Source organism: Macaca fascicularis, chromosome 13, assembly GCF_037993035.2.
Source record: "Macaca fascicularis isolate 582-1 chromosome 13, T2T-MFA8v1.1".
Lineage (NCBI taxonomy): Eukaryota > Metazoa > Chordata > Mammalia > Primates > Cercopithecidae > Macaca > Macaca fascicularis.
Genome location: NC_088387.1, coordinates 55190079 through 55210292, shown reverse-complemented (window position 1 = coordinate 55210292; position 20214 = coordinate 55190079). Strand labels below are relative to the sequence as shown.

General features: G+C 38.0%; 1 long non-coding RNA gene across 2 annotated transcripts in view; it reads left to right on the top strand.

Annotated features, from left to right (window-relative positions):
* The window catches only part of LOC135966815 (uncharacterized), a 34607-nt gene extending 31873 nt beyond the window's left edge, over window positions 1–2734 (top strand). For both annotated transcript variants that reach the window (XR_012422311.1, XR_012422310.1), the window contains exon 3: window positions 32–2734. This is a non-coding gene — a long non-coding RNA (uncharacterized lncRNA). The remainder of the gene's footprint in view (window positions 1–31) is intronic.
* Window positions 2735–20214: the final 17480 nt, after the last annotated feature.

The window sequence follows — 20214 nt, the reverse complement described above, 5'->3', positions numbered from 1 at the left end:
TAAACAAAATTTTAAATCTATTCTCTTATAGATTCTTCAGGGAGTAGAGAATATTCACAGGGTTAACATCCCAGCCTTCTCAGCATGTAAGCATATTGTAATCCTATTTATTCACTAAAAATGTAAATTCCTCTGATCTACACTTTATTTTCTTTAATCTGCAGGTCGAATACAGCTTCTTATTCACTGATGACTAACTCAAAAATTTAAAACGATATTTTTATGTTTGTATTTCCGAATATTAAAAGTGTCTTCCTTCTCTTATGGCCCCACCCCAGCATGTTCTTAAGTGTCTATTTCAAACAAAAGAAAATGACATCCCCCTTTCAACTAGCCAAACACTAGATTCTCTCAGAACTGACTGGGGATTCACTAGAAGTTTCGCAATTAGGTTCATTCAAATTGAATTATTTTCTTTTTTTCCAAACATCGTTTTTAGAACTTTATAAATGTAGCAATACTGGCTTCACAATTTCATGTGGCTCGTTTACAAATAAAGGTATTTTAATAAAACCAAGTTCTGTGTACCTTTGAAAAACAAAAAGCTGGAACAATCTCACATTAAAACATTACAAAAGGATTGTAAAGGGAAATTTAAAGGGAGAAAACTTGATTATATAATGCAATCCAGCAGTAATCAATTTTACCTTCAATATCTTGCTTTTGTTTTCAAAATGCTAAATAAACAATACATAATGCATCCCTCATCAGCCAAACCATGGAGGCTCTGTGCTCAAATAACAGGAAACATATTCAATTTTCCTAACAGAAGACAGTTCATTAAGCTGTGCCACATCAAATAAAACTTTAATTTCTCCAGCATCAGAGTCGCAATGAAAGCAATTGAAGAAGATGAGCCATATGGTACTTCTATCAGCAAACACATATTGCTCATTCCCCCAAAGTTTTCTAATTCTGCTCCCCAGACCTGTGTAATATAGATAATGTGCTCCGAGAGCAGCAACCATGAGCTATCTAGTGTACACTTCTAATACTGTATTTAATGGGAAATAATGAATCATAAAAGCCTAGAGAAGACGGCTTTTGCTAACCTAAATCTCAGCTGTAATTTCATTGTTCTGTGCCTAAGATGCTGTTTGCCCTTTCCAAACAACAGCAGTTGAACATAATTATGCTGCTTCGAACCTGGGCTTGAAAAAGCATCCCTAATATAACCAACTTTCTATTAACTCCTGAATTTCTGAATTTAATGATGCACTGATACAGGCCTTGACATAATCAAGCATGTGTCATTTAAAAATCCAAATAAGCATTTTTCCCCTTCTTCTCTTTGGTCAGACTGCTCAATGCTTTTATGCTTCCTCCTCCGCCCCCTGCTTGCGTCCATCCCCCACCCCCCACCCCACCCCATGCAACAGGAGTGGCATGATTAAAAATGAGGAGATTTTCTTGTTATTAGCAAATTTGACATTTGCCTGATGAAATGCACATAAAATGTGAAAGCTACACAGTACTCAGAAGAATGTCTCCACTCCAATCCTAGCTACCAAGATGAAATAATTTAGGTAAAGGAAATGTAAAGGTCCTTGTACATCTCTTGCTGCGGAATGCTAGGGCTGTGTTATAAATGAAAGAACCAAATATTGCTGAGCTTTTAGAGTGATAGTATTTTGGCACATGTGAAGCGCATAGTGTTCCTTCTCTCACCTTAGCTGCTTTGACAATTCACTTAAACACAATACGTATGCCCAAACACAGCAATGTGTGTGTCGTGAGCCCAGCCTTTCTCTGGTTTAAGATCTTGGGGCTGGGGCTTTGTTCATTTTTAGGAAAAAATGTTGCTTTTTCCTCTAACTAGGTCAATAATTCCAGCTTTTCCATTTTTAAAGCTTATCAAATCAATATTTTACCAACATGATGCTAATTTAGAACATCATCAAATAACACCGTGGATACATATTGAAAACATATTTTAATGGTTTTGTTTGTTTTGGCATCATATGAACCAAGAACAATTAAATTAAAAAGAGACTTTTAAAAGTTAGAGATTGCCTTTTTAAAGCTTATTAAAATCAGCATGTTAACATGCCTGTCTCTGAATTAGCTCTCACACTTGATTGCCATCATTAAAACTAGTTGTTTGGGTGCTGCTCAAAGCCGATTCTTACTAGTTATTAACTTGAAATCTCTTTCCATTGAAATGTGTAAAAAAAAAAAAAAAATTCATTCTCACTAGTGGAAGAAACAGTCACCAAAACATGAACTAGCACAGCAAGCCAGCAACATTAAACCACGAAAAGACCAACAGGTAAAATAACTACAGTAACATCTAAAACACACTCAGGAAAAAAAAAAATATCACAACAACAACAAAGAAGCAGTCCATTGATTATATTTCATGAATGCCTTAAAACAAATGTTTAAACAGTTTTCTGAAACAGTGCAGAGAACCTCTGCATGCTCCACTGGGTTGCAATGACAATGGTCTATTGCAATGTAAAACACGCTGGAGGATAAAAAGGTGCTTTTTGTTACCATTTTATCAAAGCTGTTCATCTTCGAGCTGCAGGCAGCATTTTGCTGGAATTGCAGATATTTCTCTGTCCAGGCTCCTTTGTTTGTGCATCTCATTTGCATATATTTATCTCCAGCTGAGGGTGCGTTCTGCTCATTAAGGCCTCCCTTCACATTATTTCATAAGCCAGCTGCTGAGAGGGATTTCACCTGTGGTGACTGAGAAAAGAGGGGTGAAAAACTAAATTCTTCATAAAAAGGAAATCTTCTGAGTCTCTTCCCCTATAAATGGGCACCATTTGTGTTAAACAGCCTCTTGTCATGATAGATGCCTCCAGAGGTCAGGGGTTAAAGTTGATTTGAAGGTCAGCAGTAAAACAACAGACAAACCAGACGCCAAACTGGTTCCTTAGCTGTCGGTGGGAGCTGTGGTACAACCAGGTCTTGAACCTTTTTCAACCTCTAATAAAACAGGGGATGAATCTGAAGTGGATCAACCAGGCCCCTGAGGAAGCAGCACAGAAAAACACAAATAATATCAATATCAGGCAGCCACAGGGAAACAATGGGGCATTTCTCCGTGCTACATGCATGCTGCTATTGTTTCAAGGGCTGGGGAATTAATTCCACTTATTTATTTAAGGCGTGTCAACTCACTGCCTAAACCTGTTTCAGTGTCAAGATGAATAAAACTTTTATGGCTCATAAAATAGAGCCATTCATCTCAATGTTCTTTGTGGTGCATTTTTTTTCTTTTCTTTTCTTTTCTTTTTTTTTTTCCTGACATACTGAGCTAGGCCTCTGCTCTGAAATGGTTACATCTGAACTCATTGGTGCTACGATCCACACCATATTAGAGAAAAAAATTATTTTACTGGCAAATGGATCTCAACAGATATGACACGGGGAAGCATTTTAGCTACGATGTAATAGCTCCAAATATTCTTCTAAATAGTCCGCATGCAGTTGCATCTGTTTTGAGTATGCATTATTTACAAAGCAGAAGTTTTACTATTTTAGAGGAAAAGTTCAAGAGATAGCAGTAAAGATATTAGTTTTCTAGAATACTATGTCACATATTTCATTTTACTTTAGAAATGCAACCTTGTTAGGATAGCTCTTTCCCATTCATCATTTTTTGCCCAAGTTTCCACCGTTCTGTAGTCAGCTTATACTGATGTAATAATCAAATGCCTCCTTTAATTCAACTGCTTAGAATTTTATGCTTAATTTTCAGCATAAAATAGCACACATAAATGGAAAAGAAAATGCATTTATGTGCTTTTTGGATTATAAATTTTTTAAAAAGTTCAGTTATAGAATTAATTTTACTTTTGATTTCCTGACAAATGACTTTAATAATAATATAATATAAACAGGTTAACATTTCTAAAGTGCCGCACACAATGCGAAGCACATGTATTTTCTCATGCAGTTATTAATAATAATTCAATCTAAGTCACACAGGTCCCCTTAGAATGGACTGTAACAACATTATTATCCACAACATATTTTCGTTGAGACAAAATGTACCAGTCACACAATATCATCACTATAGCAGATCATTATAGCTTTAACAGATGACATCATGGGAACATAGTTGCTTTATATCAAAATGAGTAAAAAGAAGCAATTCGATGATATTTCACAAATTTTCTAATCACAGCCTCAGTCATGCATATTAACATTTTTGCTCCATTGTAATGTAAATGGATTTGTGGAGGATTCACTTACTGTCTTGTCCTGGTTGCTTTGTTTTTGAGTTCTCTATTGAATATTGTAGCCTTTACCTATGACGCTGGATTATTTCTGATGTAGTCAGTTGGTAGGTAAGGGTTTTCTCCCACGAACTCAAGTTTTTTCAGCAAGTAGATCATTTGAGAATGGCTCCAAATAAAAGTTGTGTTTTCACATTTTGCTAGTACACAAACATACGGCCCTGAGGAAGAGGGATTCATTTTGGGGTGCTAAGCACTGCTCAAGATATAAGTGCTTTTTATTTTGCATTTGAACTGGTGCATGCCCCTTAGAGATGGACCAGTTGCTTTACATACTGGTGGCCCATTTACAAAGCAGCCCTGTTTGAAAACAGATGCTTTCAAGTGGGTCACCAGGCTTTAAGAAAAATATTTAAACTCATAATTGATTGGCTTTTGGTCATCTATGGCAATGTGTTCTCATTTAAACATAGAGCAGGGGATTTTTCTTCTATAACCAATTACAGTTTAAAAAATGCAACGAATCTTGCTTCACACAAGGAGCTTAACTTGTGGTTGGAGAAATTTTCCAACTTATTAAATGTTGTTTATATCCTCATTTTTGTAGACGCTTTGTCTTCCCAAAGCATTTGATAACTCCCTCTGTAACTGACTTATCAATTTTCTTTCTGACCTTTCATTTTAAATTTAACCACACCCAAATCCCCAAACTCAGAACCTCCAAGCAACTAGACTAGAGCGAAAATATACAATTTACTCTCTCCATATCTCCACCAATGTCTTTCGTTTTTCTTGTACTCTAATCTAATCGGTAATTCATAAGCTTTGGCCAAATAGTTAAAAATGTTAAGTGCTAGCAAAGCCTTTTACCTCCCCCTCAGATCTGTCTCTGTTTATGGAATAGGTCCCAGTTTCCTCCTCTTCTCCTTCAGCCCGGGGTCTTCAGGTCAGAGCACTGTAAATACACACAGCCCTTGCTGGACCCATAAATCTGAGCAAAGGGCAGGCCTATATATTCAGATAAGCAGGGGCAGAGATAGGGGCTTGAAAGGAGGGAGAACTAGTGGAGTCTGAGGCTCTGCAGCCCTGTTCAGAGAACTCAACTCAAAAGACCAAGAATCCTTAGTGCGGAAGGAGGAATTTTGCCTTGAAACATCTCCTCTTATTTCTAATGGATGAGGTTGGCACTGCTTCCTCTTGGTTTATTTTATTTTTTCCACATTGCTTATATTCACATCCTTACTGAACGTATTATCTTAAAGGCAATCAAATTAAACAGTAAATTTAATTTATTTCCAATGTCTTTTTTTCTTAAGTGTGTTTGTGTTTTGACCTCTGTGTGTGTGTGCATGTGTGTGTGTGTGATGTTTCTTGAAGTCATTTTACCAGAAATTCTTCTCTACTGTAATTTTTCAATCCCAAAGTTTTCGACTATATAACTGTATTCTTAGTTACCACGTTGAATCCCCAAGAAAAATACATCTAAAGGAGGAATGACAAAGTGACAAATAAATGCTTACATACCCTTCAGTCTTCAAGGCTTCCATTTTATTCCTGGGTTCAAGTATTTTCTGTTGGATTTTCACTTCTTGAAATTTTCAGTGACTCCTGGAAGACCATCCTTCTTGGGGGATGCACCCATTGTGACCACAAATAAGGTCACCGTGGAAAATCCTGGGCAAGATGACCATGGCCGAGAAGGTCCTTTCTATCACACTTGACAGAATCACTGCATGATTCTTCTTTAGATACAATGAGTCGCACTACAGATTCATCTGGGTCATTTCAGACTCCAGGAAAATGTGTCACTCGATTTGTTTCCGAGCAATGTTTTGTATTTTATTGTATATATGTATATATAATTTTAATCTGATTTCTCTAGGTTATTCTTTTTGGCTAATAGAGAATCGATTTTTTAAACATGCTAATTCATGTTCCTCAAAAGTGGCTTCTTTTCTTCTTTTCCTTGGTTGAAAAGTTAGTGATAATTCCAGGTAATTAAGAAAATTTTATGGAAAAAAATTGCCAAGACAGTAATTGGGCTGGGAGCCCAGCATGTTACACCTACAGTAGAGCCTCATTTTTGACAAATCTCTTAAATGATAACAAAAATAATGATAATAATCATTATGTATCATTTATTGAGCACTTACTTTGGAAAGCAATGTACTAGGAACTTAAGATGTATATTGATTTTTATCTTTACAAGTGGTAAATGATGTACGACTCTACAGTCTCAATCTTATAAATGAAAAAAACCCTCAGATTTGAAAAGTAAAGAAACTGAATCCAGAACACACATGGAAGCCCAGAACTTGAAAGTGGTTCTGGCTCTAGAGGGCTGTCTTCTGAGCTGCCTCTCATAGCCTCAGGTTCTGCATCTTCAGGATAAGTGTCTTGGGTGGAAGGGGGTCTATGTAAGGGTGATCTTCCATGTCCAGTTGATTTTCTCCAGCCCCTACTATCCTGAGCCTAGCCTTGGCATTTTCAATAGCTCTCTGGCATCTGGGCCTGTCTCTCAAAGACCTCCTGGACCACATGTCTGAATCGGAACTCATTGATTCTCTACCTGCCGTGTCTGTACTCTGTGATCCATGTGATGTTTAATGGGAGGGAGCACCCTCGATTCTGTAGTCTGAGCTTAAGGCTGTCTAACTACCTACCTTGTTTCACCTGTCATGATTATCATCCAACCTGGCAGAGAAGTGACCTGTGCAGGGGGTATTACAGTCTGACCACCTGGGTTTGAACCCGGACTCCCCTGTTTACCAGCTGTGCAGTGCTGGACAAGTTACTTTACTCTTCTGTGCCTTGATTTTTTTCATCTGTAAAATGGAGTCTAAAATATTATTTATTATTTAAGGTGGTCTAGTTCAGACTGTTGGTAATGTTTGCCAGAACTATTAAAATAGCCTTCAGGCTGCTGTTTCTGCAGTGAGGCTCTTCCTTTGATAATCCAGCCCCTCTGGATTGCAGAATAAAATAAATAATAAACATGATAATTTCCTGCTTAAAAATCTTTGAGACTCCCTACTGCCCTCAGGTCAAACTATTGAATCAGGAAAAGGCTTTCATTATTTTCCTCCAACTGCCCTTTCCAGAGTCATTTTCCACCATGACCCTCTAAGCAATTTCCACTCTAGCAGCAAAAAATTATACATATGATGTTCTTTTATGTCTCCAGACTTTTGACTGTGCTGTGCTCTCTCTATCAGGAATGCCCTTCCTTCCAGTTTCCATGTAGCAAAAGTACATTTATCTTGCATGGCTCAGTTCAAAAGTCACTTTTTATTTTTTAAGGCAGCATAAATTGAGTCAGTCACTTCTAGAATGCATTCCTCTGTTTTAGAAGCTAGTATGTTGATAGCAGTCATATGCATGGTAATTATTTGTCTACCACTAGGCTGTGGACTGCTGTGGGGAGGGACTGTTTTTTTTAAACTTAGTATCTTTTGTTCTAGGGCCCCACATGTAGTGGGAGCCTCCCAAATTTAGATTAATATATAAAATATCTTTCCTCACTCCTAAAAATGACTTAGAGCAAATGTGAATCAAATGACTGTAATGTTGTTAACTAGTTGAATTAACTCCTGTTAGCTTAAGATAATAAAGGCAGTGAACTTGTAACAAAATTAAATTAAAAACTGAAGTGCAATTATAGTGTTCTTACTGTCTCCAAGATAAAACCATGATATATTTTTTTCCTAGTACACATGTTACATTTTTTTCTGACATCATAAGAAAATCTGAGAACGGAAATCCTTTCAAGCATTTCATTTGATATAGAACATCTATATTCCTTACAGCATTTCATTAGGAAAGGAGCCTGCTTTTCTCTTATCTGCCCTTACTCTAAACATAATATCTTATGGAGACAGTATATTCGTGGTTAAGATCAGAAGCTCTGAATCTGGAATGTCTGGGTTTAAATGCTGGTGTTGCCATTTATAAGCTGTGTAATGGCTGGAAACAGTTTTCTTGGGGCCTGCTATCTCATCTATAAAATGGGTACCCTAGTAACATTCAGTGTAGAGAGTGGTTATGAGGATCAAATGAGTTAATGCATCTAGCACTTAGATGAGAGTTCATGTATCTTGCACTTAGATGAAAGCCTGGCTTACACCAGATGCTCTAAAAATGTGTCTTCTTATTTGATTGGTGTTTCTAAGAGAGGCACCGGAAATCCTGACAGAACGGTGAGGAGGATTTCATCATCAGGGAACAGTGGAAAGAGATGGATGGGTCTTGAGAGTGTGTGAGAATGTTCCTTCGCCTGTGTAAGGACCAGTTTATCTATTTCAGATATAATTCCAATACTTCCAGATTTAATGCTTCATTTCATCATTTTACACATGGAACTACATGTAGGAACGAACCCAAGTATAAACTTGGCCATCAGGAAAGTGAGCTCCAGAACTATCTTGCCTGAGTTTGAATCCCAGCTCCATGACATGCTGGCTGTCTCACCTTGGGCAAGTGTTTTCATTTATTAAAGATTAAATTTTTTCATCTGGCAAATGAGGAAAAAAAGATTAATTTTTGCCTTTTACTTGTGGTGAGAATTAAATGAAAAACCATCATTCAACATGCTTATCATGGTGCCTGTCATATAGTAAGTGCTTAATGTGTTGACTACTAGTTTCATGTTTCAAATATTATTGAATATTTTTACCACATGGTGTGGTTTTATCATGTAGTTATTGAAGAGAGTAAAAACATTTATTTATGTAGATTTAAAAACATAAGGTGAACACCTCTATACTCACCATCCCAGGTTAAAAAAATAAAAGGTTGCCAGTTTCTTAGAAGTCCCTGCAGACCTTTCTGGGCACATTCCCGTCCCTCTCTCCAGCGCGTTACTGTTCTCCTGGCCTTTGGATCATCATATACTTACTTTACTTTATAATTTTAGTTCTTATAAATGTATCACTAATTAGTATGCTATTTGGTGTTGTCTTTTATGAATATTATAGTAATGTAATTGATACATATTTATATATTCTGTGTTTTGCACTCAGCAGATGCAGCTGGATTGATGCATGTACTGTGGTTCATTTAGTGTCATGCTGAATAGTATTTTATGATATCAACACCCTACAGTTTACTTTGCTATTATTTTTTCTATTGATGGACATCTGGACTGTTATTTATTTATTGCTATTACAAAGCCTGCTGTATAGAACATTCTTGTACCTGTGCCCCTATAGAAGACTTTCTATATATACACCCTGGTGTCTATATGAAGACTTTCTTTAGGAAGTTAGACCTAGGAGTCGAGTTGCTCACTTGTAAGATATGGGAATATTCAAATTTACTTGGTAATGGTAAACTCTTTTCTAAGTGGCAGCACATGAAGGAGTTTTTGGCAGAAAATTATTAGGTACATATTTCGGATCCTCATAAAAATTATAAATGTGGTAGTTAGTCTCCAAGATTCCACAGTTTCAATATAAAATCCAAATCATCCACGTCTCTTGGTGTTCACACCCTTGTGTGGCCCCCTCCCACATTATGCCAAGGTTGGTCTGTATGACCAGTATAATTCGGGAAGAGTGATGGTATTGTTGCTTCTGTTTTTGGATATCTTTCTTCTTGTCTCTTTTGCATCTCTCACTCTGGGGGACACAGCTTCCCTGTTGGAAGCAATTCTGTGGAGAGGTCCATGAGGTGAGGAGCAGAGGTCTCCAGCAAACAGCCAGTGAGGAACTGTAGCATGCCACCAGCCATGTGATTGAGCATAGGAGCCAATTTCTAGCTCCTTGGGTCTTGAGATGTCTACAGTTTGAGAGCTTGACTAGAACAGCATGAAAGATCCTGAACTAGAATTGCCCTGCTAAGCTGTACCTGGTTATGAGTCCACACACACACACACACACACACACACACACAAATGTGAGATTATAAGTATTTGTTGTCTTGAGCTAAGCTTTGAGGTAATTTTTTATGCAGCAAACATAACTAATATATATTCTATTAAAGAGGTGAAAAATTCCAGGTTCCCTTAAGGAATATGTGAAATAAAGTAGGATATTAAAACAAATAGATTTGAAAATGGGTAACATTAAAAGTTGATGCACCTATAATTCTAGGTGCTATTACGTTAGTTAGCCACGTTAAAAAAAAAAAAAAACCCATAGAGATGGGAGACCAAGGATAATTTGTGATTCATTATCTGTAGCAACGCATGTCAAGTGTGTTCACATTTTTTAAGATGATCTTGATTTATCATTATTAGAGTCCTTTAGATGTCTTTATAAGTTATTTTTGATGCAGAAACATTGATTGTAACATAATAGCAAAAAAGAAGCCATTTAGTTATACAGAAATAAGAGAAAAGTTAAATACGTCATATATCTACTCAAGAGAATATTATAAAGTCGTGATAAATATATATTTTTTAAGTGACATATTCCCAGCATAATGTTAAATGACAAGAGCAGGATATGCTAGACAAACAGTATAAAACCAACTATTCAGTGACTTAAGGGTGAAAATGGCATCTCTTAGTTGTGAGATTACGTGAGAATTTGTTTTCTTCATGAAACTTCGGTATTTTCAAAGTCTAATAAACATATGTTAAGACTTCTATTGTTAGAAAAAAGTATATTTAGCATTGAAGAAATTACTCTTAATTCATTTTTAGTAATACAAAGAAATGCGGACAGCAAACTTTGCCTTCAGATTGGGAGGAAAATCCCTATCAAATATATATCAACAATGAGCATCTGGAAAGGTTCTGGTTGCTATTTCGAGTTGGCTTCCTTTCACATTATCTTGATCTTTGGATCTAATCATAGTCTTCAATCTTGTTATAATTGCTGGTCCTTTTGATTTCTCTTACAGAAGTGAAGATATATTCTAAGAAGTGTATACTTAGATGATTTCATGGTTGTGTAAACATTATAGCATGTATTTACATCAACCTAAATATTATAGTATAGCCTACTACACACTTAGGCTGTGGTGGTCTAGTCTTTTGCTTCTAGTCTACAAATGCGTACAGTATGTTACTACTCTGAATACTGTAGGCAATTGGGACACAATGGTAAGAATTTGTATATTTAAACATAAATGTATAAGAATTGGTATATCCCAACATGCAAAAGGAAATGTTTTATGATAACATCTTACTATGGCTTCAATGTCACTAGGCCATAGATAGGAATTTTTCAGCTCTATTATACTCTTATGGGACCACCATCATATATGTAATCCATTGTTGGTGGAAATGTCATTGGAAGGCATGACTTTTTTATTCATTGTTTTGTGGACATCAGAGCTATAGGTGAATCAGGGTAAATTCACAGAATGCTCTAAATGTAAATGTGACTAAAGTGTATATTCTTCAGTTTCTGCTCATGAAGTTGAGAAGAATAAGGTAAATGAGATTTCATGGAGGCACTGTGGAGGTGAGGGTTGCCTAATACCTTTTTATACCAGAAATGATTTTTATCTAAGGCAGCCAATGCTGGCATAATTGAAGAAGGAATTTAAGTTGAATAGGAGCTGGAGTCATTGCCTGAACAGTGACACTTCATGGCATCATAGGTATAGACATTTTTGATATTAGTTAAAAAAGAAAAATTCTCAAAACTTAGTGTTTGAATAGACTGGAAGTGTTCTTTTTTGTTTTAAAAATGCTCTTTATAACAACATTTTTGCCCATTAAATTAAGCTTGGAAAAGACCTTAAAATAGAGTATTTAATTTGGAAGAATTAAGCAAAGTTCTACCACACAGGAACTGCTTCAACATGTTGGTGTATTTATTCTGATACTTGTATTTCCTTTCTGCATTTCCATTACACCCTGGGCTTTTAGCTTGCATGCTTTGTTATTACTGTATATTTCCTTCTAGATTGTCACTTCCCTGGGGACAGAGGCTATGTCTTTCTGGCTTATCATCTTTTCCTCACCTTAGCATTTAGTAGGTGCTTAATAAAAACATGTTGAATGACTAACTTGGTCAGACAATTACACGGAAAAGAGGAAATTCATGAGTAGAAAAATAAGTGAAAGTAAAGCTCTATGCCAGTTGAGACTATTGGCAATTTGAAGTGTCAATGTCCTACTGCTGTTGGTCCCAGATGCCATCAAAGGTAGGTGGAACCAAGGCCAGGTACCAGGTGCCACCCGAGTGCTTCAGGGCCAGTGCCAAGTAGAAGTTCTGGGAAGGTTTCTGTGAGGGTACTCAGTCAGTGCCAAGGAAAGAGATCAAAGCTGGGTTTCTGAGCTCCTAAAGGGCAAACCAGAAGAAGGAGCTCATAACTGAAACTTTGGGCTTAGCGGGAAAATATCATGGCTTCTGGCTTTATTTGAAACCTCGAACACTGAATCATTTTTGCTTCTCAAAGCAGTGAGCTTTTTTGTTTTATCATGTACAAAATACTGATCTCAGATATTTCAAGCAATAAGAAAACATATTACCAGTTATGGCAAGCACTCACTGGAATATATAATTTGGTGACTCTGCAAAGATCTAATCATTCCAACATCATGATTCCAAGCATTATTTTATTAATCATTGCATTTATAGAGAATCTCTTAGCCAGTATTTATTGTTTAGATTTTTCCAGTGCCCTCATCACTGAGGTCTCTGGTTGCGTGTGTAGAAGATTAAGAGATACAATAAACTAAGAAGAATAGATCAAGCAACACACACTAGACCTAGGCCAAACTAAATAAATATGTCTATTTCTAAGGCCTGGAATTCAACAAGAACAGAAACAAATTCTTGCATACAAAAAAGTAAAATTTTTACAAGAAAGAGATTTCAGCCTTAATTTGATCTGATTTTGTTTAAGCAGTTTTTATCTAAAAGCCAGTGTTCATAATTATTCTTTTCAATTATTTTTTCATATTATTTTTCCAACCATGGTTTGAAGATAATAGGAGCCATGAGGAAGCAGAACCAAGAAATTAAAAATAAAATTCTCCAAGTTGTGAATTGAGGACAAGGCATGTGTTTCCAACTCAAAACAAATAGCTTAAAATCCTTTTTGAATCTGGTGTTAATAAAATCAACCAGAACAAATTACAGCTAAATGCAATTTTCCTAGTGTCAGTTACAAGCCAAATCCCCTAGTTTAGATTCTGAATTTTAATTTCTGATCATGGATGAATTACTCACCTCTTTGTGCCTCAGTTTCCTCTCCTATAAAGTGGGGTGAGGATCCCACAAGGTAATATGTGTTAAGTTCTGAGAATAATGATGGACAAATAATAAGTGCTATATAAATAGCTGTAATTACGATTAAACAATGAAGCAAAACACTTGCCTGTTGTTCTGGATCATTTCATCTTTTTTTCTTTACAAGAGAATGCATTTGTTCCTCTTTCTAGTTTTACAGTTCATTTTATACTCATTCTTATCCTTCTTTACAAGACGACTTCTCTTGTTCTTGTGTTGGTAAGTCTTTCTTTAACTAGCCTCTTATAAGGTAGAATGCTACAATACGCTGGGGCCAGAAAATGGCTCAAAGGTGTCTTTGTATTTTTTGACATTCTAGAATCAGCCACAGCATGTGATCCACATTAGAAATCTGTAGGAAAATAAGAGCAATTTCTTAAAATCCTTTTGTGTTCTTATTTTTACTTTTTGAGACAGGGTCTCACTCTGTCACCCAAGCTGGAGTGCAGTGGCACGATTACAGCTCACTGTAGCCGTTATCAACCTCACTGGCTCAAGCAATCCTCTCGCCTCCGCCTCCCAAGTAGCTGGGACCACAGGTGCACACCATCATGCCTGGCTAATTTTTTAAATTTTTCATAGAGATGGGGGTCTCCTTATGTTGCCCTGACTGGTCTCAAACTCCTAGGCTCAAGCGATCCTCCCACCTCAGCCTTCCAAAGTGCTAAGATTGTAGGCCTGAGCCACTGTGCCCAGCCTTTCTCTGTTCCTAAAATACATCTCTTTATAAATTTGTGTCCTGGAATGCAGGTGCTTGAGTACCTCATTTTGCTATTATTTAAAAATGTGGAATAAGAGAGAAATTTTTTTTATGTGAGTATCATTATTGACATGACTGTGCATAAGAAAGCTGAATATACTGGTTTTTTCCTGGGAGATCTGAAGTGAGAAACCAGTTGTCCATTTCACTGGCTCTTCACTTGGCCATCTCCTCCATGGTGAAGCTGTGCAGTGGACAGAGGTCTCTGGACAGCAGAAGCTGCACCCTAATTCTCTACCTGTTATTGCAGACTCTATCACATGGATGGTTATTTCAGTTCCCAAGCTTCAGTTACCCTGGCTATCCTATGTGAGCTGTACAACCCTACCTATATCAAAGCAAGAACTTTGTCCAGGGGGCATTAGACCAAGTGGTCCAGGACCCAACTCTTAGGTTGATTCAGTTTACTTGGTTTGCTGGAAGAGCCTTGTAATTCTTCCTACCTATTGAAACATCTTTAAAATCCAGCACTCAAACAAGAATATCTCTTGCCATGGACTTTTTCTAAATCTATTTGCCTTCAGCTATGGAACTGGGAAGCCTCTTTCAAAGGGACATTTTTCTCCTCCCACCCAAGGTGATAGTCACCTTGCTAAATGCCATTTGGATCATGTCGCTTCCCCTCGAGAAATCCTCCAATTGCTTTTCCTAGAGTATGGGGTACCATAACAGTATCTACATGTCATTCACAGCCCTTTGTGCTGGACCTCTGGGCTCTACTTTCCCACTAATATCTTGGCTTTGACCCTGATAAGTGTGACACTTTCCCTCATTTGCTGTATTTTCTCTTCCTCATCCCTTGCCTTTGGATGGATTATTTTTTCTGTTGTTGAGGTATTTCTTTGCTTTTTTGCTAGGCTAAATCCTCCCCTTCCTATACATTAAACTCAGGTGTCTTGTCCTCTAAGAAGTGTGTCCTGAACTCTAGGGTGAGCTGGATGATGCCCTCTGTGCCCATCCAGTGCTGACAGCATTAGCCTCACTGCATTGTACCTGCCTTTTGGTTTTCATGTTGTTCATTGATCTGGAAGCTTCTGAGGACAGGGACTGAAACTTTTGTTTTGGCAACTCCTGCACCCAGTCCAGAGCCTGGCAGATGGTAAGAAGGTCACTAAATGCTTATTGAATAAATAAATGAATGAAGCCTAAATTTGATAAGTTCTCCCATATGATAATTAGAGACACCGTAAACCTAGACGACATTATGATTTTAGGCAGATTTATAGCTAGTGAAAAACTGTTCCCAAAGAATTTAGAGAAGGGAGACATAGATCAGATGATAAATGTATGATGGTTTATAAGAATTAGAAGAATATAAAGTAAGATGCAGGGGCTCCTGAACCTGGGGAGGAGTTTTCAATAGGTAATATACTCAAATGAGTTAGCTTTGAAACAGATGAGGTGAAAAGTTCTGCTTTTAGGGATTAAAAAGTTCATTAAATTAATACAAATTGTTGGAAGAGAACTTGTCAAAATAAGTCAAGAGTGTAATAGAAGCTCTCTAAACTTTTATTATTATTAACAGTTTATTAAGCACCCAGTACCTGTTGAGCATTTTCAGTAAATGCTTTAAATGTATAACCTTATAGGATTTAGCCCTCATCACATCTCTATGAAGTAGGTCGCTGGTAATATTAGCCCTGTTTGTGGATGAGGAGCTGAGGTTAAAGTATTATAACCCACATGCCCAAGCTCACAGGGTTGGAAAAGGTGGGTCTGACTGGATGAGTCCAAAGGCCATGGATTGGAGGAGGGACGGTCTCACTTCATTCTGCATTGTCAGATCGCGGGGAAAGATTAGTTCTATTTTAAGTGACCATTTTAAGATGGTTATAGACAAACTAGAGTACATTCTGTAGGGAGAAGCGGTTGTGAATTTAGGAATGACCATTAATCATGTCTTGTTCTCTTACTCAGATTTCTGAACCAACTGGGAGATACAAAAAGAAGTCAGACAAGGCCGGGCGCGGTGGCTCATGCCTGTAATCCCAGCACTTTGGGAGGCCAAGGCAGGCGGATCAAGAGGTCAGGAGATTAAGACCAATCTAGCTAACACGGTGAAACCCCATCTCTACTAAAAATACAAAAAATTAGCCAGATGTGGTGGCGGGCACCTATAGTCCCAGCTACTTGGGAGGTTGAGGCAGGAGAATGGTGTGAACCCGGGAGGCAGAGCTTGCAGTGAGCCGAGATTGCGCCACTGCATTCCAGCCTGGGTGACAGAGCAAGACTCCATCTCAAAACAAACAAACAAACAAACAAAAACAAGTCAGACAAATAGAAATCCAAATGTCAGTTTTTTCAGAGGAAACTTGTGTTGTGGTTAAATAGATGGGCTAATCCTGTACCCCTAGCCCCACATTAAGTGTAGCCACCAGAACTGTGGGTTCACCATGGAAGGGCCTAAGCCTGCCTGCTAAACTCACCACAGGCAGGGAGAAAATTGAACTCTGCAGGCTGGTCCGAAGCAGCAGGTGCCGTAGACGTATATGGACTTAGCCAGCCATGCCCAGGGATGTCTCTCAGATTCAACAATCAGGCCAGCTATTCCTCTTCTTATGGGCAGGAAGGAATCAGAGAGAGGGCAATAGTGTGACTCTAAATCTTCTCAGAGACACATAAAACTCAGGAATGAAGTCCTCATCCTTAGCCATGACTAGGATGCTAATTGTCACATCAGTGGGACCAACGGGTGGAAAGACTGGTGTAAGAGTTAAATTTATGTGTCCAATTGACTGGGCTGTGGTACCCAGATTTGGGGTCAAACATCAGTTGAATTGCTGTGAAGGTGTTTTGTAGATGTGATTAACACTTGAATCAGTAGACTTTGAGAAAAGCAGATGAACTTCCATAATATGTGTGGGCCATATCCAATCAGTTGAAGGTCTCAGGGGCCAGAAGAAATACTCCTCAAGACTACAATATCAACTCTTTCTTGAATTTCCAGCCTGCCCTACAGATTTCAGAGCTGCCAGTCCCCAAAATTCTGTGAGCCATTCTTTAAAGCCAGTCTCCCTCTCTCTCTCTCACTCTCTGTCTCTCTCTAGACATAGGTACATATATATATAGATGGATGTATGTATACACATACACGTACATATATATGAATATCTCCTATTGGTTCTGTTTCTCTGAAGAGTTCTGATTAATACAATGTGGAATGTGGGAATGTGGAATCTGTAGCTGAGGAGTCAAGATGGTGATCGTGGAAGCTCTTTTCACATTTCTGATGGATTCCCACAGGATAAGCTATGTAGCATCTGAGATGGTTTAAATGGAGCGTGATAACCTTGTTGGTCGTATTATAGAAGAAATGCTAATGTTATGAGAAGGCTGACTCATGGCTGGCTGTTTGGGTCACTTTGAACTCTTTTAAGAGTAGTGAAGCTATTTTATGCTTCTGTTAAATAATCTAATGCCATTGTGGTTTTTTTTTCACATTTCATTGTTTGTGAATTTCTTTCACATCTCAGTTTATTGGTTTTCCCATAGTGCATAGCACACAAATAGGCAATTATGGAATTGAATTAAGAGTTTAATAATGGCTCATTAGGAACCAAATTTCAACTTTAAATGAGCACATATTTCTCTATTTTTTTGTGTTGCTTTGTTCCTATATGTATTTCTTTTAAAGTATTCATTTGTAAAAAATGACCAGCATATTGGTAAAGTCCGGTATTACTTGGTTATTTAATTATAAATTAAAGTACATAGCTCACAGGATTTTTGGATTTTTGACCAGAATAAAGCACGAAATTAAAATACAAACAAGAAAATAACCTAATTTGTAAAATAACATTTCTCTGAAATCAATTATCTTAAATTTTCACAGGAAATAAAATTAGGAGAAATCTGCTAAATTTATCCAAAAGAATACAAGAGTTTTGGAATATAAAAAAGTACTACTTCTTTAAATGCTAATGAACACCAGCTTTATCATTTCTAAAGAAGAGGGTTTTGGTGTTATTTTTTTTCTCCCAGTGAAAAATTTTACAGCTCCTACCTGGTAAAAGGACATGGGCTTGAGCCTGATATTTGAGACTATGTAAATAGCTGATCTGGAAATTTCAAGCCAATTGTATCCTCTTTCTTTCAACTGCAGTTTCATGCTCCCCCCTCTACTCCTTGAATTATCCCATGAACCCTCTTGGTCATTCAGGGTTGATGAAGCCATCACGCCATGGTCAGCTGCTTAACTTGGCACTCTATGAGGGAGGAGGGATCTTTTTGAAGCCCTGCCACCATTGCCCTGTCCAGCTCATCTTGCAGGGCAGTGAACAAGAGCCTGAGCAGAAGGTATCAGAATCTTTGGAAATGGGGGACCCATCAGATGTTTCACATGTCAAAGTGTTCTGATGAATACTCAGGTTTGAGAGCTACTGGTTTATAGCAGTTCAGCTCCTCATCAACACAAATATATGCACATTTGTGGTATTCCTTCAGTAAAGACGGCTCTGGTCACATTGAAACAGTGAATATGTGCCTTTGTGTGTGTGTGTCTGTGTGTGCATGTGTGTGTGTGTGTCTGGTGTTTAGGGGTAGAAGTGATAACCAGGATTGACTGCAATGTCCCATGAAGCAGGGGCAGGGCTAATTTCTATGAACGATCTCCATTAATCTGTGGGCCTGCATTCCTGGGAAATAGTCACTCAGGATCCCCAAGGCTACCTAGAGCAAAGGTGGCCCAGCCTGGGTCTTGGCATAGTATGATCTCAGGGTGTCCAGGCTGAGGACAAGGTGAATGTCCTGCCTCTGCTGCACTGGGCTTGGGAAGCCTGGTGTGCTCCTGCCCCCTCCTTATCAGGGAACCCTGGACAGGGTCTGGGACCTGAGCTCAATTCCCAGATCCACCTCTATTGAGCTATGTGACCTTGGGTGTGTCCCATGCTCCCTAGGCCATCTGTGGTGAATAGGCCATGTGACAGGCCATCTCAGGGAGGTGGGCAGGGATGGTGCTCACCATACAGGCCTCCCTCACCCCTCTTCACCTCCTACTGTACGCAGAAGACTTCGGTATTGCACATCCTTCCATGAAGGACCTGTCCTACCAGAAAAAAATTATAAAGCAAAAGGAAATGATTTATCGTTCACTTTCAGCTCGGAAACTCGACAGGCAGGCCTTGACTTGGTGTCCTAACTTGGCAACCCTGTGGTGCTAGGTTTTATACATTATTTCAAAGGGCTAGAGTTCCCCTCTGAAGATTTGTTTTCTGGTGGTGGGCTTAGCAACTCTATTTTTTTCTTCTTAATCTATTTTCTTACACAAAGAACTAATGCCCCCAAGTACAATTGCACCCAGATTACTAGACTCTCAACTTAAACGTTACCAAAAGCTATAATTTTGAAATTCTTTTATCTATCCCAAGCTAATAGCAGTTTTGCATGTCTTTATATTGTTTTCATCTGTTTCTTAGCCCCCCTCCTCTTGGGTTATTGTCTCTGGAATATGTGCGGGCTTGTTTAATTTTAGTGCTGAATTTGGGATATGGAAAAGATTACTCTTAATTATATTACTTACTTATTGAAACATAATATATTTATAAGGACTTTCCGTGCTCCAGAAGCAGTGTGCTCTTTTATGAAGACATTGCTGGAGGTTGCCAAGGCGGGGATCTGAATTGAACGGGATCTGAATCTAAAGCAATCTAGGAGTAGATCTATCCTGCAGCATCTTCAAACCAGCTTCTCAAATACTTCTTTCAACACGAAACATTCATCCCAGCCCTGCAGCCAACCAGCTCAGTGCTATTTTTTCTACAATTCAATGAACCTGTGAGGCCCCATCTAAAACAATCACCACAGCAGAACCTTGGGGTCTGACAAAGATTTCCCTCCCAGGGAGAATAAGGCATGTTGAATTGGTTTGAATCAATGGGGCATTTTTTCTCTTGTTGGCCTGGTGATTACAACCCTGTCTCATAAACTGCACTGGGTCAAACCACAACCCGAATGACTTTTTAAAATGATACAATGCTATTAAAGAATAGAAAATACATTCTTGGTCAAGCTATTACCAAGTAGAAAAGAAAAAAAAAAAAAGTCATCACTCTGAATTTCTTACTTTGTCAATAAA